We start from the raw sequence: 27,144 nt of genomic DNA on the forward strand, positions 1-27,144 counted from the left end.
ACTCTTAGGCCTATTGTATAAGCCTCTGGGTTTGTTTACAATTGTTCTAAAGACACTTTCTAATATTGAAGTGCTAAAACTGGTAACAGGCAGAAAATACCCATATTAATCAGAAGCAGTCCATAATATGATTTGACTATTATTCAAACACTGCACATTTATTCTGTAAGTGAGTACACTAAAACTCCTCAAACTGAAATGGATATAGCGGTTTGTTCCTTCCCCCTCCCCCATTTCTCCATCATGCTCCTGATTATAAATCTTATAAGCTGTCTTTTCATCACTACTGAAGATTAATATTTACATACCTTTACTTCTATGTGATTGGCACCTTTCACTTTCTCCTCTGGGATATGAAAACACGGCCTAATGGAAAAGACATTCTCACATAAGGCCACCTTTAACAGAGGTCTACAGTGTCCTTTCATGCCCTTATTTATTGATGATTGCAAGATTAGAAGGCAGCTTTCATTCAAAGAAATTCTATAATAATTACTTTCTGCTGCCTGCCTGAAATGTATTTATTTTTGTGGAAGAAATAACTGTGTAAGTTCAGTACTTTTGCATTGTGCTAACTTTTATGCTAACCTTTACCTGATAAGGCATTAAAAAAGCAGGTTTAGACTGTTTTGGAGCTGTTATTCACATTGACTGCAAAAATCCGCATTGATTGACTGCAGTAAAGAGAGAGGAAGAACAGAAGAGAGACAGATGAGGATTTAAGTGCAGCATTATAGAAAGAACTGGAGAGTGCTTCTCATAAGAAATACACTTCCAAATTTGTATCTTAAAGTGACTAGCAGCAACTAAAAGAACACTTCAGTCTTACTAAACCCAAGTGTTCAAAGACCAAAAGACAACGCCACAAAAATGAGGCTGATTTCAAGTCATGGCTTGCTTTATTATAATCCCATTTTATTGGCCTTTTCAGCCTTCAGTTCCATTTAAATTGTGTTTCCCAGCTTTTCTCTGCTGCTAGAAGCTCTAGAGAAAATACTTTAAAATATAGAAAAACACGAAGATACATAACAGCTCTCAGCTCTAGGAGGTAGGAATGTAATGGCAATATCTAGCAGCATGACAGCTGGTACAACCAGGATGCAGTGTGATGAATCTAGATGGTAAGGACCCTTTTCATTTCTCTAGTAGTGGTATCAGTTTTGGAAGTAAGAGGTAGGGAAAACATATTAATGACTTATTTCTGTTTCCAGTAAAGGCTTGCTTCATGGATTAAGTTTTTAGTGCTATGTTCCCTCTAGTTTTAAAAGTTTCAGGTGATGGGTCTTAGAAGTGGAGAACCATTCTATATCAACTGCACTCACTCATGTACTTGCACGCTATTTTTCTGTATGACTCGTACAACAGCACACTTTCAGCTGTTTTTCTGCAGATACATAGATCATGACTGACACTTTCAAAAAGATAAGTAAGGTTGTGAGCATGCCCCATATTTTGTGTTATACTCTAAAACTTCCATTTCTCAGAAGACTGCTCCTAAGTAAGCAATGTCTGAAAATCAGGTCTTTGAGAGATCTCACAGCTAACAGCCACATTTGAAAATGTTGATCTCTGCTATTACATATATATACCTTCTTTCTATTTAATATTCCAGACTCTGTTCTTACAAAGGGAAAGGAATAGGTGCTAAACATAATAGAAAGGCTCATTCAGAGTATATTAATGTAAAGAAAATGCAAAGAATTGCATTTTAATGTATTAATTGCATATTAATGTAAAGAAAAGGTCTTAAGACTGTTTCTGGCATTCCATTGGGGGACATAATTAAACTACAGCAATACAATTAATATCCTCTTTACTTAAAGAAGAACTCATAAGTAATTTCAATAGAAAATTTCATCTGAAGAAATAGTGCAAAATATCTGTTAATCAGCACCATCAAAAAATAGCCTAATTCTCATCCCAGATCATCTGGGAGTGCAATGTATATTAATACCTGACTTTAAAACCAACTGAAATTAGTCAAAATCAACTCCGAAACTAGATTTTGGATTTCCTCTAAACTGAAGAATTAAGCTATTTAGATGACATACTTCTTTCTAACAAACAGAGCTAACTAATAGTGCAAGAGTTGCACAGGCTATAATACAGATTTTAAGAGCAGCTATTTTCTTCTTACCATGGAGCACATGACCAAGGCCAGTGATATTAATTCTCCTCAGTTTTGAGAAGCATAGACATACTTTGCTTGGTCAGAGCTTGCTTGTTCTTCTGTAGGCTGATGTACTAATAAGTAACTTCCAGCAGGTGAAAAAAACCATTGCAAAGCAATAGTTAGTTTCAGTTGTTTTACTTAAACATTAAATATTTAGCTTGCTTTATCACTGTAATATTCACATTTAAATTTTCAATTCTCTTGTCAAACACAAAATTATGTCCATGATTCCAACACTGCAAGGAGAAGTTTTACACCCACCTCCTCATGGTTATTATTCTAATGCAATTTAAAACAATCTTATGAAAACATGATTCCTTGTATTTAGTGAAACAGAAAACTCAGCAAATTAATGTTATAATTTGTGTCTCATGATAATGTTGAGAAATGTCTCAAACATTTTGCTTGGCTTTATAGCTTGTAAAACATTGTGTACCCTGCAGAGACTATCATTTTCAAGGAACAAACAGATTTTACATGCTTACCCATACTTCTACCAAATCACAAGATTGAAGAGCACCCAACATGTACAGCTTTTTTTTTTAAGACCATCCATCCAACATAGTGCACAGAACAGCTGGTCTAGCACGAGGTAAAGGGTATAATAACTTTCTATTACTGGCTAATACAAATTAACACCCAGATTAAAGGAGGTAGGAGAAAAGCAATTGAATATTCCCTTAACTTTCTCAAACTGGGACTATGTAATTTAAACATATTATTTAAGGTGAATTTTTCTGTTTCCAGAGAACTCCAGCCACAGTTAAGAAAAGGATGGGTGGCAGCAGTGTAATTATACAAACTTATTACAGGTTAAGGTTAGCACACACAGGGGAGAAAGATGGAAAATGAGGGAGGGGAGCAGTCATGGTGGCCACCTGACTTACTGCAAGCACAGAAGCATTTGGTGAGGGATCCATCATGTAAGGAGAGACAAGAGTGATTTATTTTACTTGGGTAACACCTAGGAACTATCCATTTGTTTTCTAGATTGTGAATCCAAATTACAATCTAGAGATACACAATATGACAGAGGTTAAAAATTGAATGCAGGGAAAGACCGACTCATTATTTTCATTCTCAGTCATGATCATTATAAACTTTACTGCAAACAGGCCCCAAAGCACAATCAAGTCAATCTTTGTTATTTCAGCATAGTCAACTTCTTTTCTACTGAAGTGAATCCCATAAAAACAAACTGGTTTTGCTTCCCTTTTCGCTCGCTCACCTGTCAACTAATAGTTCCTGCACAGTCTTCCCTGTTCTTTAATTTCTAAAGGCAATTCAAATGAGAAACATGGCTTAGTTCTTGACGGCAGAAAAACTGAAGGTGAAAAGCCAAGATAATCAACTATATTCCAAGAAACTATATATTCTGAAAGAAAGACATATGCTCTCCATGCAAGTGTTGCTGCTGTTCCGGTTTGAAACACACAAAAAATGAGAGAGACAAGGTAAATGTCGGACTTGTGGTAATGAGATATTTGAAATATGATTTAATTGGGAGGAAAATAACTCAAAGAATACAGTATTTTTGGCAGAAGAGTTGGATGCTGAGCAATGAAGAGAAGAGGAAAAGCAACCTTGCAAAAACAGCATGCTAAAATCCACTATAAACTTTCATTTGTGGGGGGAAAAAAAGCCAGTCACTTCCAATCAGCAGAGTACAATGGCATACTTTACGTACATTGCTGAAGTGCTGGCACATTGCAATGTCTCAGGTAAACTAAAGGTATCCAGTTTCCTCTGTTGTGTGATAGAAACCATTGCTGTACCAGTAGATTTGTGTTTTTCCAAAGAAAGTGTGGAGTAACAGCCACATGAAACACAGTTAATAAGAATGGGCATGAATTATACTTACGCACTGGAAGGCAGTTTTGTTAGCGCTGTTCACCTGGAACCTTTTCAGAGTTTGCATCGCTGTAGGATTCCACTGATCTGACCTCTTTTTGACTGAATAACCTACCATATGCACTTATGCCCTCTCCCCCAACATTTGAGCATTTAAGTATACTACTGGGTGTTTTATAACTGGGGCAAATGTTTTATAATTCTGTTTTATTACTTAATCACACCTAATACGTAAGCTATGTTACTGTTTGTACCATTGCAATATTTAAGCTATAAAAGACAAATTCTGTTCAAAACTTTATTGGAGTGTATCTAGAATAAGGACACTGAAATTTGTGTCACATTTTGGATAGAATGGGCCCAGACAAAGTACCTTGATTTATATTGCTATTACTGGAAGCAGTATTTGGCTCAGCATCTCTCGACAGCACTAACTTTAAGCATGAAAACAGTGTGTATGTCATTACCAATGGCTACAGGATCAGCAGACAAATTAAAATCTGGAAAGTTAAACGACTAGGAAAAAACAGTACACAGATAAAAATGCTTCATTTCCACTCTTTATTTCATTCTTACATCTTTCAACAGGGAAAAATAAGCCTAAAAAGATGAACACCATCCTCATGGAAACCATCCATCGTAAGCAAATTCTAGAGATGTAGTACAATATAGGAGGCCAAATTCTATGTAATAACCCATTCCAAATGCTGTACATGTAACACAATCAATAGTCTATTACCTTAGTCTTATCCACAAACCAAAGTAACAAAATGAACAGCTCACAATCTCCAAGCCAAGTCTGAAGAAAGCAAAACATGGACTATGAGTTACAGAGTACCAGTAATGATCCAGAACTCTGTAAAGTTTTGGACTGCCTTGAAGTCATCAGTACAATTAAATTCAGAAGTTTTGCTTTAGTAGAATATATTCTTGAGAGCTATGAGTGCTACACTGCTGAGCAGTGGTTTATGACAGATAACTTACTATCATTAGGTTTATTGCTCACCTGTAAGTAGCAAGGATAAAATATTTATTATTTGCAAATATATAGTTCTTGCAATTGATGTAGCAAGCATGAATTACAATAGTTATGGTACCGCACCAACATTTATTACATTTCATGTAACACTGGCCCTGAGGGTGGCTGAGTAATCAGAATGAGATTTGGACAGAACTGCTCCAAATTCACTCATTCTCAGTCTCTTGCCAATTAAATAACAAGCTCCAGTTGACGCCTGTTGTTTCAAAAGTTACCACCCAAAGCACTAGTTGCCAAAACACTGTTTATTTTTCATTTTTGTGGAACATACCTCTATGGGTGATTTAAAAAACCCCACCAACAAACACACAAAACAAAACAAAAAAACCCTGAAAAAACCCCCCACCAGACAACCAAAACAAAACATTTACATTATGGTTTGAGGCAGCTGGGATTCTTATTACTGTGGTGATCATCAACTGAAGTATGGTCATTTCATTCTGTTACCTTTTATTCTTTCAGGACAGGCTTTCATGCCACATGTCAGATAAATACCATCAGAGACAGGATTCAATTTTTCTTTCCCTGGATGATATGGCTTATCCTCATAGACCATCAAATGGTCCATGCACAAATATCAATACCTCTCTCTTCTTTCATTTATAAAGCATTGTTCACTCTGGAAACAGACAGGTCTCATTTATTGACAGAAAGTGGGCAGTAATCATAACCGGGGAAAGGTCAAAGTAGTCCCTTGGTGCTCCGAACAACATAGAGAACGTGAGACATCTGCAGGAGTGAACTGATGATGTTTGGTTGATCTTTTAGAATCAACAAAATATAAAGGAAATCAGGATGATTTTTGGTCAAACCAGAAATAGCTGACTGTGTTTTACACAACCAGCATAACTGATTCACATCTGACTAATTCAACTAATATTCAGCTAGTATATAGGTGAAACACACGCTTACCAGAACTGATTGAATACTGTAAATAACTTAGCCGTCATGCCTTTTTATAAAAATTAATGAGTATATTGTGTCTCGAACTGTTATATACTTTATTTGTGAATACACTAATGAATATGTACCCTATTTGCTATAGATATTGAAACAATTTTATGCAAACACTGTGAAGTATTTATAAGCTTTAATGGAAATATAGTATATACAGTTATGAGTATTTGCTCCAGAAACTAGTTCCAGTAATTATACACATTCAAACTGCAAACAGAAACACATACTGTGATCTTCTAGTATAGGTCCAGTAAACACTGCTTAAATTTCAAATGCCAAAATGTTTGACTGATCTCTCTACAAACAAACTACAGCACAAGAATTATCTATATAAATTATTTTTTCAAGAAATTCTAGATGGCAGGAAGTCATGCTCTATTTGTTGAGAAATGCCAGGTAGGTCCAAAGAGCTGAAAGTCAAAAATAAACATATTTGCTAATGATTGTTTCTTGAGATTAACATCTTCTACTGACAAATTTCTTGCTGTATTTTTGGAGGGGGTCCTAGCTGTCTACAGATGACAGGACTCAAAACTCAGATTTTATCCATACAGATATACTTATGTTGATATTCTTTGGTTGTTACATCTGACTATAAATTTAGACCAAGTGTGGATTTCTCCCAGAAGTATGTAACATGAGAAGCTGGATTTTTTAAGGTGGATTAGGTCTATGGAAACAGGGAAACAGAGGGTATGGACTATAATACCAGCAAATTTAAGGAAAATATGGGAGTTGTTTTGGTTTTGGGTTTTTTTTTTTTTGGTAGAGTTCCTGATAATTTGTTTCCATCTCTTCTTAGTACTAACTGTTTGCTCTTTTTTTATACTAACAAAATAAATAAAAGCGACTACTACAACACTGTAAGACAGTGATGTTTTTTTACTGATGCCATGACTGGTTATCTGGGAAAGAGTTGTGTCCTTGCCTTGTGCTAATGTCTACCTCCATGAAAAATGAGGAGATTGAAGCGTACATGCTGGCAGCAAACAGATTAAGGAAGAATGATCTTGTGATTTTGTGAAGGGCTAATTAGGGGTCAAATTGCTCAGCACTGGTAAACAGTATAGTAGCAGAAATCTGTCAGATTATATATCTATGTTGCCCAGTGAATATCACAAAAGCTCTATCCCTAATTTGTTAATTCTGGTATAGCTTTTGTTCTCTACTGCAAAGACAAGTCACTTTTGTGTGAGTTGCTGACAGCAATAGTTTTAATGCTTAATTTTTCTTGCTAGAGCATAAACATTTTTAGCTGTGAACACCGTCAGCTGATCAGATGGACATAATACATCCACCTATATATGAAAGTTACCTTTAAAAAGGGCAGCAATGAGCTTTGAAACAAATTCTGAATGTTGCATTATCTTATTTCTGAGATAAAACAGAAGTTAACTATCGTCAGTTTAAAAAAAAAAAAAGAGGAAAGTGAGGCATAGAGTGTTAAGCAATTTATTCTTATGTCGGAACAGGAAAAAGTGCTCAGACTGCTATCCCAATGGCAAAATCATAACCAATCTCTTTTACTTCCAGGTCACTAACCAATGTATTTCCTATTAGTGCCATGCACATGTCTTTCTATCTTTGCACACTAGGGAAGAGTTATCAGGTATAACCTTATGCCTTTTTTTTTTTTTTTTTAATGTAGCTTTGGGTACTTATAAGCCTGAAATTTTAAACATAGCCTTTGCACTAACTCATGACCAAATAGCAGATCCGTTGGCCTGAAGTACATAGTGCGGAACACAGACTCGTGCATTTTGGAAGGATGTTTTCATGTTTTCCACTGACTATAGCTATTATATCTGGAATGACTCCGTTTTTTTCATCCTTGCTTACTCATATGTATTGCTATTGCACAATTACCTCAGGATAACACTAATAACAATTAAAGATGAAAGAAATTGAAAGGAGAAAAAAACCCTTCCTTGCTTTTCTCTATGTAAAATGCTTCTGTTATTTTTCGATGTAATCAATCTACATGATCAACATGGGCTTGTGACCAGTATGCCCTAAATTTTCAAAAATATTTGAATAATATAAACAATATTGCAAATATAAAGTAATAAAAAATACTTTTAAAATTCTTTATGTATAGTAGACATTGAATTCTTTAAAAAGTTTACTCAATTGCAGACCATACTTTGATTACAAATTAGAATACCACATAGTCTTTATGACAAATAGATTAATAACATGAAAATATAACTGTAAAAACACAAACCACTTATAAGTTGATAATGTGGTAATGACTTTACACTTGACAAAGTTTACCAATGACTTTTTAGCAAGTCTAATACACAGTGTTGGTGAAATTTGAAGGCAACTCACAGAAAAGGCACAGACATTTATGCAAAGAAAGGCTTCAAAGTATCATCATATGAATGATTAAAGAACTGGGAACCATGACTTTCCATAGAAGATAGAGACTTAAATATATTTAATTTATTCCCCCCACAGAAACTCCGGTTTCATTAGTTTAAAAAAACTTAACATGGGCAACATTTGGAAAAGTATGGAAGCTAAACAACAGCCTAGTAGAAAAAAAATAAAAATATATATTTATAGCTGAAATGTGAAGCTACACAAAATGAGACTACAAGAGACTGGACAAGGTACATATTATCTAGATTGTAGAAAATTCGCTACTGGAACACACGAAACATTGCGGTAGTTGTTATATTACGGCTGCAGGGTTAAAAGTACGTTTGGCCATTTTTTCTATTACAGAGTAACTTGAACAGGATTTAATTCAAGAAATTCTACACACAACTCAGTGAACACTGTGGTCCTATTTGGTTTTTCATCTTGGGAATCTGTGTAATATCAGGACTCCATCTTTCTTTGCACAGAACTGGGCAACCAGCCATCAGAAAAGCCTCACCCTAGGCAGTTTGCCTGGTGCTTTGGTTGTGTTTTCTTCGCTCATGCTGGGCTGCTGGTTTTTTCAGTTCTGTTTGTAACAACTCCCACAAATCTGTCTTGGAGTACATTTGTGTGAAGACTGCTGCTTCTACCCAAGTGCTTTTGATCAGTGGTAAATAGGGCTATGCTGTTTGCATTGTTGCTATGTGCAAAGTTTTGTGCTTCAGTCCATTAATGTGAAATCTGTCTCATTTCTTTCTGATTTTTTTTTTAATATTTTACTATAGAACTTTATTTAATTTTGAACTTTTCATGCTGCTTATTAGCCCTCTTCATGTCAGGCTAAAAAATTCAGGAAAAGGAATAAATCTTGCTTTGATTTGTCCTTTTGAGAAAATAGATTCACTCCTCATAAAGGAAAGGGACATCTCAAAGCCTAAGGATCTTAAAATCCCCTGGAAGCCACATACTGGCAGCCGTCCCTCCAGGTAGCAGAGCTCCACCAGAAGCCATGCATACACACAGTCGCTCATTACTGGCTGAATATGACTCATCTCTTCACAGAAAAAGACAGGGGATTTTACTGTTTGGGAACAGAGCTAAAGATGTGAATATAAATATCTGTTTATCATTTAAAGAGTGCACAATAGATACTGATTGCAATTACTTTGGTGTAAATCTGAAGTAAATTTATGGAATTTCAGATCAGGATACGCTCTCAAACTCCACATGAAGTTGGTAGTCAGAGGTATTATTTCATTGACAATGAGGCCCTGAAAATAGAGGGAATTGTAATGGTATCAGATTTTTTTGACAGAACCAACTTGAACTTGTTTCAGCTTTTTGAAATAGAGCATAATAATTACAGTCATATGAGCTGGCTGAGACTGGGCAGCCAATTCACAGGTGGAAGAAACATCTGACTAAATCCCTTGTAGCAGGGAAGCTGCCAGTGCATGCACCTGGCTTTTTGTTGGAGTCATTTCCATCTGCCAAAAGCATTGTTGCAAAATGATGGGGAAAAATAAACAACGGACAAGGCTTGCTCGAATTTTAACTAAAACAGAATCTTGCCTGAGTCTGGGAAAGGCTAGGAGTAGCACTAGAGGGACTAGTGCCTTCCCACCTGCAAAACAGGGGAAAAGAAAGATTTTTTTTTTTACTTTATCTGTATTTCTCATGTTTTTCTAATATTTGTTATTTGTTTTTCAGCAACCATGAGGACCGTGTTTTTGGACAAAAGAGCCCCATTGTTTAGGAATTTTAAAAATGCAAACAGAATTCTGGGTCTTTTTCCAAGCAGATAATATACAGTGGTTTGTAAACATTTGCAAATGATGTCAAGCTTTGGGTAATACTTAAGAGCTGACAAGTTTCAGTTTACAGGCTGAGTTCACAAATGAGGCATGTCACTTCTTGATAAGTATGGTGTATCAGGAGTTGCTGGCCTTACTAACTCTTGTAATTAAATATCCAGAATGAAACCTAAATGCTCAGGAACTAAAGGTGAGAGTGTGCAATGAGGACTAACTAAGTGGAGAATACAAGACAGACCACAGCTCCTAAGCTACATAATTTGCTACAATCACTTCTTTTCCTGGTCTCCATTTTTTTTTTTTCCATTTAAAAATTACAATAGAAATAACAAAGATTATAACCCAAAATAAATGTAAAAGAGAACAGGGTCCTCTGGGCTTGATCCATACTGAATCTCCTAAAAATCTCACAAAATCTTTACAGGCTTAGAATGGCCAACATGGCTCATTGCCACCCCAGAAGGTTTCTGTACAGGGGACATGCCAGGCAGATTCTTGGTCCCTGTCCTGTTGGGTCATTTTTCATGCTCCATGTATTTCTGACTCCTAAAACAGGCTGTTGACAGCCAAAAGCACCACTGTGCCTAATTCCTTAGTCCCTTTGCCAAACTCAGCACTGGCAAGAGGTGAATCCAGCTCTGAGACTATAAGCAAAATACTATAACTTACATCAATTTACTGACATGTCTGTCAGACCTCTCCAAATTCTGCCTTGCACATTTTATATTTCATCCCACTCTGCCTCCTTATTTCATATTACACTTTTCTGCATGTCGAAGGCAGTTATTTGTCACTAGTAAAAAGACTTCTCAGAGAAGGTTTTGTATCCTTCTTTCCGACTCTCTCCTCAAAGAGGAAAGAGGGAACCCTCCAGCTTCTTGCATTTGAAGAGGAAGAAGACATTTCACATTTCTTTTACAGAAAAGGAAGAGAGAGCAGAAGGGGAGGAGGTCTAAGCTACTGAAAGCTACTGTATGCAGCAAACCCTCTCTCTCCTCTTCCCTCCTCTAAAGGGCATTGCAGGACTTTGTTACTAACTTGAATATCCCCTCATTTTTGGAAAAAAAGTAGACTATATCCAGGTATATCCAGATAAACAAGCTCATGATGTGAACAGCACTGGGAACTGGGGAGCAAAAATGATCCTAAACTTTATTAAAAAGAGCAATAAGTAGACATTTCTAGGGACATCAGCTGCAGGTCCCTGCAGGAGGTAGTGTTGAAATTCATATAAATGAAATTCATTTTATAGGCAGTATATACCTTGACATTCTATCAAAGGTAAAGTAACTCCCTGGACAAGTATATAGTAACTGTTTTCGAGTAGAAAGAGGCAATTGTGGTTTCATTATACTTCCCAACTTTGACCTGAGTAATTTACAAATGAACTCTCTACCAAAATACGCTCCTGAAAAGACTGGCCAGCTTCCTTTATTTCCTCTGCACAACACCAGTTTGTTTAATGCATGCAGTGAGAAAGTACGTGGAAAAGCAATTTTCCTTGTTGCACAAAATAAAATGAAATGCAGGCATGTCACAGCCTTGAAACACTTCTTCATGAACTATATAATGGATTGGCAGACATGAAGGTGGATATTTTTAAAAATTTGTATTTCTGTTCCTGTTCTTTGACCTATGGTTGTGTTCTGTGTATATAAAAGCAGCATGATGAAATGGCTTAAGGTATTGACTACAGTTTGGAACATTACTTAAGAAATACATGTCAGTCAATTCTGACTGGTGAACTGTGTCTGAAGCCTTACATGGTTATAGAAGCTGGTGTCCTGAACCATGCAAAGATATCATTCAAGTACTGGACAGTCTCTGTCCCTTGTCAGTGTTTTGCCATGGGAACCAATACTCTAACATCTTTTGTACTAAAGCCAGTAGGATCCATCTATTTATGATCATATCATCTCTCCGTGAGGAGACGTGCGTTTTTCCATTTTTGTATTTTCCCTGTTTTTTAAAAAAAAAAAAAAAAAGCAAAAGGAAAAGAAAAGAAGGGATATGTTTTCATGCAAAGATGACTTTTGCTTTGTTAGCGTTTATCTGTTCCAGCTGCTTATTCCTCACTCAGAGTCATAATCCTCTGTCTGCCACATCACAATTAGCAGCAGAGAAGTCTCAGATTCACATTCAGAGGATTATGACTTTCAGAGAGGAAAAGGCAGTAGGAGTGAATGAAGTATGCAACATAAATCCTATCTTCGTGCAAATATAATTAGCAATAAAAGCAAAGTTTCATGCACATTAAAAAAAAAGAAGAAAAATATATTTGCAGTATTTTCTAAGACATCAAGTGAATAGAAGAGTCCAGGTCCCACTGAAAGTTAGACTCATATCTCTTTAGATTTTTGAAAAAGTGCTGACAAAATATTTTTCAAGTTTTTAAAAATTTGTATAACTTCCAACAAGACACATTGAACTTCTTCAATAGGTAGTGTAACACAGAAAACCAGCCAGGCACTGCAGGTGTCAAGAAATATCCTGATGTTTATTGGCAAAACTGATCAGTTAGAGCAGATGAAATTCCTACAATCAAACCCCATGATTATTCTCTACTTCAGTGATATTCAGTGACAAATGGAAGTGCCAAGGTAGAGTGCTTTTTTGCCAGCTGGATCGGTGACAGAGACTTAAGCCTTGAGTAATGGCAGACCTAACCCACTTGCAGTTTTAATGACTTCAGTTGGGAAACACATTTCAGACACACTTGGGTGAAGATGGGAAAAAAAAAATCATCTTGTGTTAACTGTATTTAAGACAAAATTGTAAATTCTATTGATCTTAGGCAAAAGTTGATGAGTAGAAAAAAATGTTTTCCTCCAACTCATAAATATATTTGTCAGAGCAGTCTAAGGGTTTGAAACAAGAACAAGTAATCATTCTGGTCCTTTTTAGTGGAAGATATAATATGGATGCTTCAGAAAAGATACTTGTCACAACAATCAAAATAGTACCCTAAAAGGTCAACCCATACCAATGAGGGCTCTCTTGAGGTCTCAATGGAGCAAGGAAACACTATTCCTTTTTAAAGCATGGTTAAACTGAGAAAAACAAAGATGGTCTAAGTAATTAAGCATGTCTAATCATACTACAAAAGTAATTTTTGAAAGGAAACTCAAACTCCAACAGAAACTGTCCACCTTCAGATAGACATTTCAAGTGAATGAATGGTTGTAAATCAGTTTTCCCTGGATAAAATTCAAAAAGTCAAAAGAAAACAAATAAATAGCAATAATGACAGAGGAACTGTACAAGTAACCTGTTGGAAATGGTAATTCACTAAATCAAAGCTGGGCAATTGCAAGCCTGAAGTGATCTCCACAGTTCCTGGGTTAGCAAGTTTCAAGCCATTCCAGTTACTTGGTTGCTTATTACACCTATAAGCATATGAGTTCTTGCAGAAATGTGAAAAGCTGTAAAAATTCATCACTGTGTTTAGCTTTTCTGGGATAGACATTAAGACTATGAAGCTAACGCTGCCATCATAGTGAACATTTTCCTAATAATTGTATATAATTTTTCACATCCAAAACATGATTAGTAAATCATCAACACCGGGTGCTGTATGACCTAACTATTTATGACAAGGCTAGGCAAAATGACTGGTTTGCCTGAATGAATTCCTGCCCTTTCTATTGCTCTATGTTCTTGCTTCTTGTTAGTGAAAAGGACTATTTTTCTCATTTTTCAGCAGCCATTATCATCCAGAAATGTTTATATGGGCTTTACAGAGAAGAAATTTAATTTTTTTTTTTTTTTTTACATCTTACATGTTTATGGAAGAATGTAACATAAAGGATGAAGAATCAAGAGTCTGAGTTCAAGTCCTAACTTTGACCCATAAATGGTATTCTAGAGGGAAGGGATGCCATCCAGAGGCCTTGACAGGCTTGAGAGGTGGGCCCATATGAACCTCATGAGACTCAACAAGGCCAAGTAAAATGTCCTGCACCTGGGTTGGGGCAATCCCAAACACAGACACAGTCTGGGCAATGAGTGGATTGAGAGCAGCCCTGTGGAAAAGGACTTGGGAGTACTGATGGATGAAAAACTGAATATGAGCCAGCAATGTGTGCTTGCAGCCCAGAAAGCCATTCGTATCCTGGGCTACATCAAAAGAAGCGTGACCAGCAGGTCGAGGGAGGTGATTCTCCCCCTCTGCTCCACTCTCATGAGACCCCACCTGGAGTACTGCATCCAGCTCTGGAATCCTCAGCAGAAGAAAGACATGGACCTGTTCAAGCAAGTCCAGAGGAGGGCCACAAAGATGAGCAGAAGGCTGGAACACCTCTCCCATGAATACAGGCTGAGAGAGTTGGGGTTGTTCAGCCTGGAGAAGAGAAGGCTCCGTGGAGACCTTATTGAGGCCTTCCAGTACCTAAAGTGTGCCTACAAGACAGATGGAGAGGGACTGGTTACAAGGGTATGGAGTAATAGGACAATGGGTAATGGCTTTAAACTGAAAGAAGGTAGATTTAGGTTAGATAATAGGAAGAAATTTTCTATGATGAGGGTGGTGAGGCCCTGGAACAGGTTGCCCAGAGAAGTTGTGGATGCCCCCTCCCTGGAAGTGAGTTGGATGGAGCTTTGAGTATTGGAGGGTGTCCCTGCCCATGGCAGGGGGTTGGAACTAGCTGAACTTTGAGGTCCCTTCCAACCCAAAACAGTCTATGATTCAACAAAGGCCAAATGGCATTATTTTCCTGCAAATTATTCAGGGTTGGGGGGAGAAAAAAAAGTTATATTGATGAGTAATGATCCTTGAAAACAAAATTTGTAAGTTTTTTTCTTAGTAGTGACACACACTGAAAACCAAAGCCTCAGTAAATAATAAATTTACTTTATTGGTTTCCCATACTCCAATATTTTTCATCAGTCTGGTACGTACAGAAGGTTCATATTTAATAATATTTAGCCCTTTTTAATTGTCAAGGTATGGGAGCATTAGTTCTCTACTCATTAACAGTCCTGAATTTTCCAGAGATAGTCTGAGAAAGTAAAATCCATTCTTACATATGTTATTAGGTTAATTTAGTACTAGCTGAAAGATCTGATTTAATGAAATCTCATAATGTTGAAAGCACCTAACTGCCAAATCAGCCAGCACTAAGACAACAGTAATCATAGAATCATAGAATAATTTTGGTTGGAGGGACCTATGTAGGTCATCTGCTTCAATTGCAGGGCCAACTTAGATCAGGCTACCAGGGGCCTTTCTGCAGTATAAGTTTACCATACATTGCGTCACTAAATTTGATCTGGTGAACACTAAGGAGGGTTGATACATGACAGAAAATTTGCTTACCCTATTTCAACTATTGAGTAAAAGAGATTGAGTGCTACTATAATAAGTTTCTTCCAGCTTAAGTTGAAGTTGCAGCATAAAATTAAAATTGAAGAGCTTTGTAGCCTGTCATCATAACTATGCATATGGCCCCCAGATTATACTTGCTACAAAGCTGATCTCTCCAATTCAGCTTATGGCCATTAGTAAAATAAGAAAATGGAGTCTTTGTTTGGATAAACTGTCTCTATGCTGTTTTTAGGGACAACTGAAGATGTATCTTCTTCGATAAACTAAAATAGTGCAATGTGTACGTTAGTGTTTTAGTGAGAATCAAGGGTGCAGTTTTGAAACAAACCTGATTGAGCCCAGTCACAGAATAGCCTCGGAGCATATGAGCTGTATTTCTTTTGGGTGAAACTAAACTGAAGGATGTGCAACAGTACACACCTGATGCAGTCCAGTAATTAATTCATGTTCACTGCATGGGACCAGAGTAAAGCTAGCCCAAAGCAGCCTCCCTTCTCCCTCATAACACATCTAGTCCTCCTTAATAACACTCTACAGATCTCCTCCTTTTTTTGCCATACTACTTGCTAATATAGCTGTAGACAGTGATAACACAAATGGTCTCCTGTTCATTGGGAACTTTATTCCTCTGCATTTATTCTAGGAATATCTAATTATGTTGGAATATCAGTATTGGCATGAAATCTGTTATAAAAGACTATGGAAAATGGTCTTGATTAGAATCTAAAGGATAATGAGATAACTCAGCACTATCAACCTTTCAGCCAATGGTGTTATTATCACAAATATTTTGCTGTACAGCCAAATATACTAATTCACATTCAAGGTTAGCTATGTTCATATCACTTTACATATCAAAACATAGAGTATCCAAGCCCTGCTGGAGATGGGTTAAAAATTCTTCTCTAGGGACTGGAAATTTGCTATATATATGTATGTAAAGTTCCATGGCTTAGGGTAAAGGCAATAAAAGGTGCTCTTTTTATCTGAAATATATATATATTCCAGTTCTCAACTGCAGATGATATCAAGTGGTTAGAAATGAGCAGTTTCTTGTCATCTTTTTTTTCTTTTAAATCTAATGTTCCCATTTATGTTCTTTTCACACAGGAAGCTGATAAAACACCTTTTGTTTGACTGACATTTGACTAAATTTAATAAAAAGCTGCAGCCTATCTTAGCAGTCTAATCAACATGAAACAGAAAGACAGAAATCAAAGTGTTGGTAATATATTAAATACAGATGTCCTCTAACTTTGCCCTTGATAATCACTGCATAGTTAGATAGTTTTAATGCATGTGGAAAAGTATCAGAAATGTGCTCCAGGCTAATAAACCTGTTTTCTGCACAGACTATCCTAACTACTTTTTCTGCTTCCCAGAAATGTGCACCTGTGTGTGCTAAGACCATGCAGCAGAAATGAGGGATAAAGACCATCCTAGTGAATAAACATTTTTGTCTTTCTCTGGACTATTAGTAAACCATTTTGTATAAGGCAACTCTGTCTGATGAGACTAGCTTGAAGGCTATTTTCAAAACCAGATCTGGAGCCAGGACTACACTGAATTTAGAAGTGGGGTTGAGGTAACCTGTCATGCCATGTCAGGACTTCATACTAGTGGGTACCCCTGCAGAGAGTCTCATAGACATTCAAGGTATGTGTTCTGAATGCGTCTGAAATAATAAGTTATCAGGTCTCAGGTATTTCCATGAGATCTGCAATGTTATTATGGGAACATAAATATCATCTACTTCCCTTTGGAGATTGCTTGCAGGAGGAATGTGGAGGCCATCATATACTTAGAAACCACTGATACACGTTTCTTGAGTATCTTAAGTATCATAACGAACTAATAAACTTGTTTTTGTATTTCAACCTTCATGACCTTGCAACAGAACTTTTCAGCAAAACCCCCAAGTGTCTTCTCAGTGATGGGAAATGTGAATCTTTTTTCCTACCTAGATGGATTACATTGACTGTGAAGTGAACCACAAAATTTGTAGTTAGGAAGAATTTCCCTTGAAGAAATATGGCCAAATGAGCCAAAGAAAACAATCCCAGAAGAGCTAGGAGAAGAGTTTCATAGATGACTCAGAAACTGAATCTGAAAGTGTATCCTATTCCCCCATCATCAGGAGAGTACTTCAAAAAAGTTAACAGGCTGTATACTATTCAAAGAAATTCATCTTGCCAAAAACCATCATCCTAGTATTTCCAGTAGATTTGAGATTAGTACCATAGAATCTTGTTAAAAAGACAATATTAAACAGATCTTTCTGAATACCTCACCAAAAGCAAGAGGGCATTGATCAGATCTGTTGGATACAGAGATCCTTTGGATAGATATAATCCTCTACATGAGGATAATCATACTATGGATTTAGTAGGCCACATTTTCTATTTCTGAAGGAAGTTCTGCATGTGGATTACAGCCTATGATAGATTTTGTGCCACCTATACTACTACCAGTGAATACAAAGTATTTTGTTCACCAAATACTTGCAGAACATCATTATTTTACTCAGGATCATCAGCAATCATGAACTGGAATTCTATGAACTCATGGGCATTAAGAGCTAGGGACTGGTATTCTACTATTGATTTCTGCATTATATTATTATTCAAATCATTCATTAAGGGTAAAACTTGTGGGCTTCTAAGCTGGTAAAGGAGCTCTGCAGCTGTTCATAGATAATATAAATGCAGATCCCCACAGAGAGTAACGTTTTCTTATAAGCAGCAAATACATCTCTGTCCAATAAGCAGCCTATTTTTACAGTTATGTAGTCAAAACAGAGGCTATACCTGAGAAGTACATTAATCAGGGTAGAATCAACAATAGCTTGTCTTGAACCTAAATATAAGCACACAAAAATACTGTAAACAACATATTTTGTAATATTGTGATTGCACAGCCAGGCACAGTGTATAATCATAACTATGTGAGCAATGTGACCTCCAAAGAAGGCAAAGACAGGTTGTGGCTGAGCACCACGCTGCCACTCGCTCACCCCTCCCCCCGTGGGATGGGGAGGAGAATGGGAAGACAAAGGCAAAACCTCGTGGCTTGGGATAAGGACAGTTTACTGGGACAGCAAAGGGAGAGGATAATAACAACAACAGTACTGATAACAGAATATATACAGTGGGTGATAACACAATGCAATTTACCAACTGGACACTCAGCCCATGCTCAGACTGTCCTGGAGCTGCGCTGAGCTGCCCCTCCCTGACTAGACCTCTTTTATGGTGAGCATGACGTCACATGGTATGGAATAGCCCCTTGGCCAGTGTGGGTCATGTGTCCTGGCTCCTTGTGAAAATTAACTCTATCCTAGGTTAAACCAGGACACAGGTATAGCTGCACTCAGATGGCATAGGAAAACATGTAAACAGCACTACATGTAACACAATTTTCAAGATCAAGAATAAAGATCAAAATAAGCACAAGGGACTGCAAATGAGCAGGATGTCCTTCTGAACACACAAGAATAACAACTGAAAAAATCAGAAACAAGATAAGCAGCACTGGGAACACATGAGATTCCTTCTTTTGGGAGGGGGGAAAGCTATATAAAACCACCAGATGCGAGCAAGGAGGGATGGGTAAAAAAAAGAAGTCACTCTCTTCAGCTCTGACTCCTTTTGAAAGAGCTCTGAAGCCTGGTCACCTTGACCTCAGGGACTGAAAAGCATCAAAGCCACCAGCATTACCTAGCATCATCTCTGTGGTACTGTATAGTCAGAACTAATTTAGTTAAGTGTTAAGATCTTACTGTGTGAGAACTAGCCATTAGCACAAAGTATGTTGTTAATGAATGTCAGTCTAGCCCACTCTTACTCTATCAGTCTTCTGAACTCACCCATCACAGCAACCTCTAATTCCATTATTGATATTGATATGTATGCTTAGATATGGCAACACACATTCATTCATTTGTGGCAGCTATATGTTTGGTCTATGTAGTTTCACCTTTTAAAATGGCAGAATCCAACAGAGGCACCATATCCTGGGCTGCATCAAAAGCAGTGTCACCAGCAGGTCGAGGGAGGTGATTCTCCCCCTCTGCTCTGCTCTCATGAAACCCCACCTAGAGTACTGTGCCCAGCTCTGGGGTCCCCAGTACAAGACAAACATGGCCCTGTTGGAGAGAGTCCAGAGGAGGGCCACAAAGATGATCGGGGGCTGGAGCAGCTCTCCTATGAGGACAGGCTGAGAGAGTTGGGGTTGTTCAGCCTGGAGAGGAGAAGGCTCCTTCCCTATAAGGAACCTTATAGCAGCCTTCCAGTACCTAAAGGGGGCCTACAGGAAAGATGGTGAGGGATAGTTTTCGAGGCCAGTACCTTTGCAATAGCAGAGGTAGCTGTTCTTTGAATCAAAAATCCCTATATCCAACAGTGGCATGTGCACATTTCTCTTGGCTGTCACTGGGAGCACTAACTGAGTATGCAGAAATTCATTGCTTGTTGGGGACACAGTAGCTACTGAAGGTTTCTGTGGTATGGAGGTATGAAGTTAAAGAGGTTGATCACTTTACTTAAGCATCAGCATTTGTCCCTCCCAGTTGCAAACATACGGTGATGCTTATTCAGAGTACAATAATTTTGAGCAGAGCCATTCCTAGTATGGGCTAGCCCAGGACATTCTTAGGGAAATATAAACCTTAGTTACCGCTACAGCCATATCAGCTTCTTGTTTCAACAATAATACCTGGACAGTTTATACTTAATATCACATTCTGCATAGCATTTACTGATTCCATTTGTTTTACCTTTTTATGTAACCACTGCCACATTTGAATAGGTCTTTCTTGAAAAAGTAGTTTATAGCTTTGTATCTAGAATTGCTGCTAGCAATATGCTGTAAAAGTGGTTGTCTTTGCTCTCCATTTAGAGGAAACAAATTATTTTGGCTAACAGGAATACTTTCTGTTTAGGCTAAATTATATCTTGGTTGCTTACAATCAAATCTTATACATGATACTCAGACCATTAGCTACAAAACTGAATTTGCTTTCTAAAAGTTGTATATTCTTACTGACAAGCTAGAATTATGCAGATGGGATCTCATAAAAATATTGCCGTGTAACCAAAGACCTTTTATTTTTCCTCTCTGATTCTGAGCTACTGTCTTCAAGAATGTCTAAATATGATCTTTTAGTCTGTAATGCTGGGATGATGCTTGTCTCTTATAAGTGAACTGGGCCTAGAATAAGATCCTGATATAAGCTGGGGTTTCTTTTTCTTTAGACATTTAATATTCCTAATTAATGAAAATATACCAAGAAATTTTATTATGACTCTCTCCATAAAGCTAAACAGTGAGTGCTGTGGTAGATTTTTGACTGGAATAGTGCCAGACGCAAACTTTAGTTCCACTGTAATTCATGATTCAATAGATGGGGAATTCTTTCCAAATTACACATCCTGGAGAGATACAAAGGAGGGCTATTTTGTTAAAAGTGGTGGCTGTCAACTGAGTTTAACTTGAAAACTCTTTGAGCTCTTGATTTCAAAAAACAACACCTAAATTTTCTGCATTTCAACTGTATATTAAAACTTTTTTTCATTTGAACAACATCAATTAATAAAATGTATCCCATTCTTTTTACAGTTACCAAAAAGATATGCCTAATGACCACTTTTCTGTAATGACATTTAAAAACATTTTATTCATACACTTCTGGGGATAACAAATGCTCTGAAAAAAGCTCCACATCCTTCTTATTAGATGCTTGCAATGTTTAGATCTATAATACAATTGTTATCAGAATATTTCATTGGCACTGGGTGGAGAAGCAGGTATAAAGAGATGGTAGTTAGGCAGATACCATTTGTTTACTAGACTTCATAACTGCAAAGAATGAAATGCTCTGTTTGATCTGTAATCAAAAGTGGTCTAGTCTGAAGAGAATCAAGCAAATATAAGTAAACAAGTTTAATAAACATCAACACTACTGTAATTAGGTGCTAAAATGTTAATAACAGAAAGTTGCAAAAGTATTATATCCATGTATGGTTTTAACCCTATGTATGTCAAGTGAACAGATTGAACTCAAAGACCCTATTTCTATAAACATAGATGACCACTTAGGAATATATTTCAATTCAAATGGGAGAGGGACTAGCTTTAGAATACAGAATATAAAATGTGACTCAGTCTTTAGTAATACTATCAGAAGGGTATATACTGAAGCGTGTTGAGAAAAACCAAGGGTGTCCTATCTGGAGGAGACTATATATCTCAGAATGGAAAGGAAACACAAGAAACTTGTATTTGGGATGACATAACTCAACCACATACAGAATTGTGCAAGAGCTTAAGAAAATTGCCCACAGCTGATAGAACAGGCAGAGTCAACAACGAAAAGCATTAATTGTGCTTGTGCCATGTTGACATTCAGGTGTGAAGAACTAATCACGAGTGTCCTTTGTGTTTGTTTCCATATTACATTTGGGTGAAACAGTATTTTACTGTTGTTAAGGTGAAATATGCTTCTAGTGCTTGCATTTAGTCTTGTATTCTGTTGCATTTGGGATGGATGGAACTCAGTAGAAATCAATGTGTAGATAGATAGGATAGCAAACCCTTTTCTGAGAAGAAAAACCTAGACAAATGAAACAGGAAGCATTTAAGTCAACTGATATACATAACAGTTATCTCAGTGTACATAAATAATGAGACCAAAGACATGGAGTAGGAGGCACCCTACTACTAAGCAGCTGACCGAGGGCGCAAAACAGCAGATGCGAATTGAAGCACTCAGTACATCAGCATGGAAGTGAAGGCTATAAACATTTGTGTTTGTGTAGTTACTTGAGTCTCTGTAGGTGAACCTAAAGTGAAAATAGAACTATAAAGACATTTGAGTACCAAATAATGGTAGATGGAATCAGACAGTTCAGACTGCCTAATAAATCACAGCAATTCCTCCAGTAGGTGCATGTAAGATAAGTTCTGTGTTTTATGATTTGCAAGAACATAAGCTCTGAAGACACGCAAATTCAGAAGGATCATGTGTTATGTCCCTCTTTGGTCTCAGTTGTGTTTTGTTAATATTGCCATCATCTAAAGATCAAAAACAGGAGGAAAAAGAAAATCTGTTCCAAATACTGAGTAAAGAACAAATTAAGCATTAATGTAACAAAACTCTGTGTGACTAATAAATTCTGTATTGGTGATAGAAAATAAGAAAATCTAGATCAGTTTTGACTGTAGAAAAAATATTCATGTGTAGTCTGTTCAACTTTTCTGTTTCTTGAGGGAATTTTATTGCAGTCTAATTAGACCAAAAACAAATTGTAAAAGGTAATTTTATGTTACAGCCCCCATAGGCCAAACAATAGAAAATGCTTGTGAAGGAAAACTTGGTAATGTGGCACAGAGTACACTGAAAATGAACCCTATACTGACAGAATCCACAGAAAACATTGTATATATGCTCCCTGACCAAGCCAGTCATTTAATAAAACCTGCAAAAACAAGTATTTTTTTGAGCAAATAGTTCTTTATAAGGTTCCCTCTGTGACCTTCTTTTAGATTTATCATTAGGAAATTGAAAACTAGAGAGCTGAAAGGAATTTTCAGAGGTCATTAGTTACCCTCCAAGGCAAAATCCTAAAAGAGATAACAAGCATTTCTGGAAGGTGCCAGCTTGATCTGTAGCTGAAAATCTCCAAATAGATTCCTGATCCTTATAGCAGTCAACTCTGGTGCTTGTCTGCTTTTATAATTAAAAAGATCTTACTCATATTTAACAGAGTACTGCTGCAGTTTAAATACATCCTTTCTTGTGCTACTTTTAGTGAACACAGAACAACTTCATTTCCTTCTTTTTTTAAAGCAATATTTAACATATTTGAATACTGTTTTGTCTTGCCATGGTCTTCTCTTTTTCTAAACTAACTGCATCTAACTTTTTATTAGGTCAATAATGGAGGCAGGCCTGCAAATATACAGACATTTTGTGGTCAAAATGGACATATTACTTCTGATGAAACAGAATATTTACTTTACATGACTTATAAATAACAACCTAATTATAACTGCAGAACTGCTACATGTCCCATAACATTCTGTATTGGAATCATAGAATGGTTTGGGTTGGGAGGCACTTCAAAGGTCATCTAGTGCCAACCCCCTCTTGCCATGGGCAGGGACACCGTCCTCTAGACCAGAGGTCAAAGCCCCATCTAACCTGGCCTTGAACACTTCCAGGGATGGGGCATCCACAACTTCCCTGGGCAACCTGTTCCAGTGCCTCACCACCCTCACAGTAAAAAAATTTTTGCTTATATCTAATCTAAATCTACCCTCTTTCAGTTTGAAACCATTACCCCTTGTCCTATCACTCCATGGCCTTGTAAACAGTCCTTTTCCATCTTTCTTGTAGGCCCCCTTTAGGTACTGGAAGGCTGCTATAAGGTCTCCACAGAGCCTTCTCTTCTCCAGGCTGAACAACCCCAACTCTCTCAGCCTGTCTTCATAGGAGAGCTGCTCCAGCCCTCTGATCATTTTCTTGGACCTTCTCTGGACTTGCTTCAACAGCAACAGGAGATGTGATATACCCAGTCAATGCCATGCTCTTTCTTCCTAATTCTTCCTAATATCTAATGTAAATCTAATATCCTAATATCTAATCTAAATCCACCCTCTTTCGGTTTAAATCCATTACTCTTCATCCTATCACTAGACACCTTGATAAGGAGCCCCTCCCCATCTTTCCTGTAGGCCGCCTTTAACACTGCTATAAGGTCTCCCCAGAGCCTTCTCTTCTCCAGGCTGAACAACCCCAACTCTCTCAGCCTGTCTTCATAGAGGAGGTGTTCTAGCCCCCGATCATCTTTGTGGCCCTCCTCTGGACCTGCTTGAGCTTATGTCATTCATTATTCATATTCACATACAGTGCTTTCCTATATTGACTATTAATTAATTTTTTCAGACCCTTTCTTCAGTTTATCAAGACTATTTTGCATCCTAATCCTGTCCTGCTGAGTGTTTGCAGTTTTGCCTGGTTAGTGTCATTTGCAAGATTAATACCTCTATTCTACATGTGGAAGTTCTTGGGGTTTCATTTTATTTTAATTTTATTTTATAGATTAGACTTCCCTTCTCTGATCTGATTACAGCGCACCCTGTTTGATTACAGTGTGAACTCTTAGAAAATAAGCAACAGTCCTGTCTCCTCAGCAGACGAAGTGCTATGTTTTCTTCCTCTGCCATGCCACATGGAGAAGGCTGATAGTAGCCACTGCATGTACAACCTTCACACAAAGCCCAAACCACAAACTCCGACTTTGCTCACTTCCTTCTCTCTTTCCCTCATTATCTCATAACAGAGACTACATTCTTCATAAGGCTCAGATGGAGAATGAGTACTATCAGACTCAGGATAGATCTTCCGTAAATCCACTGCGTACATCCTTCCAGTCTGACAAAGATCCATCAATAATTGTTTGAGGATAACAGAACAACTGTTGGAAAAACTCTCTCATACTAGTGTTACCTAGGTTGTATCTGCTTAGTTTGCTCACAAGAACACTATGTGAGGCAATATCAAAGCCTTAGAGAAGTACAGATTATCGCTACTCTCACCTATAGGAATTGCATCATTGTCAGGTAAAAGTGTCTGTTGATGCAGTATATTTTAGTCAAACCTCTGATGACAATTATTTGTTTTCCTGAGAGCTTTTACAAGTTGATTATTTGCTCTGTTTCCTTCTGGGAAATTAAGCTAAAACAGTTAGTCTGGAATTCCTCAGGTCTTTGGTAAGACAGGTACATTTCCTTTCCTCCCAGTATTTGAAATAGTTTTCAACTAGTATTTTTTAGTTAAGAAATGTAACTGCTAATGATCCTGAGATTATTAGAAATGCTAGAGGTTAAATTTCATTAGGTGACTTGAAAGCATCTGACAAGTACTATCTAACATGCTCTTCATAATGCATATTAAAAAAAATCAACTTATTATATATTTCCTCCTAAACTAATTTTAAAGAGGAAAATGAGAAGTCAAGATTAGGCTGTCAGATGAAAATTATTTCTGAGGAAAATAATACTACTATTATAGCTTCACCAGGCTAAAGCTTGCTTACTACTTTGATTGAGCAAGCACAATGTTTCAGATATTTTTGTAATGGATTAAACTAGTCTGCCCACACTATAATCTACCACATCCAAAAATTAAGTCTATCTAAATAATTTTTTAACTATAACAAAAATAAATCCCTGAATTCTAAGCACAAACTAATGAAGACCAACAGACACTGCCTATAGCATTGGTATGTCTATAAAGAATGAAAAGCCTTTCTTTTCTAACTCAGCCTGTTTAAATCTGTTAATCTAATTAGGCTCAACTGCATCTAATTTGTCCCAATAAAGAGTGCCACTCTTCTCTAATTATAAAAGCAATGCATAAATACCAAAATGATATACAAATTTTGAGACTTTGCTAGTGTGTGTAAAAGGTAGAACTGGAAAAATAGGAAGAGTAGAGCAAGTTTTTCATCTTTTTTCTTGCCACCTTCTTCCCCCCTCCCATATTACACAGTAACTGGGAAGTTCAGTGTTTTGAAAATATGTACTTTTAAGTTTCCTATTCATTATAGCTAGGGTCATATTGTTTGTATTAGTGACAAGATAACAGAAGTTGAAAGAGTCAATGCAGAGGACACTGGGCATTCAAGACAGACTACTTAATATCAATTAAGTTTTAGAACAAGAATACTTACAACAGTCTGATTACTTTTTAGTCAGAAAGAAGATTAAAAGTGATAAATTAAAATGGTGAATTTTTCTCTTCAGTGGCTGTTCCTCCACAGAAGTGACTTGGACTTTAATAGCATCAACCATCTTAAGCATGTTCATTAACAACACAGATGTGTTACTCTGCAAGGAAAACACACTTTTTCTTAAACTTTTATCATAATATTGTACAGTTGAGGAATGACGAGGAGTGATTAATACTAACAAACTTAATCTGTATGCAGAATGCTGTATTTTTTTAATGTATTTGAACATTTGATAGTCTATTTTACATTCTGCAAATTAACGCTATGTTCTCTTACCACCAAAGGGAATTACTCAAAAGCATCTTATACAAAGACAAAACAAGCAAGCAGTTTAGAATGGAATTTCTTTTAATAACAGCAGTCTCCCCTAAGGAAGTGAGTGATCACTTCTCTAAGGATGTTTATTAAGGGCTAAAATAACTTCGATAAGAGCCAAATCGCTACTCTTGTTACTCTGCATTATACTAACTAATGAGTATTATTTGGTACCTATTTGAAACAAAAAAAATGAGATGCAGATTCCTTTATTTTTCCACTAAGACATGCAAATAAGACAAGCTGAAATTACACATTTGTTTAGTAAGCGTTTGCTAAAACAAATATTCTTAGCGATGTGTTCCATGTCTTAATTACCTAATGAAGAATGTCTTTCTCCCAAATTCATTCATTGTCTAAAAGGAAATATATGGCACCTCTTGTTAGTATTAAGCTGAAATGATTTTACTTCATGGCTTTGATTTCTTGAGCTTTAGACAAAAAGCTAAATGAAATATGATATTGTAAATGACTAGGAAATATATAAGCAAAATCAGGGCTTCCCCCCCGCC

The sequence above is a fragment of the Grus americana genome, chromosome 5 (assembly GCF_028858705.1).
Source record: "Grus americana isolate bGruAme1 chromosome 5, bGruAme1.mat, whole genome shotgun sequence".
NCBI lineage: Eukaryota > Metazoa > Chordata > Aves > Gruiformes > Gruidae > Grus > Grus americana.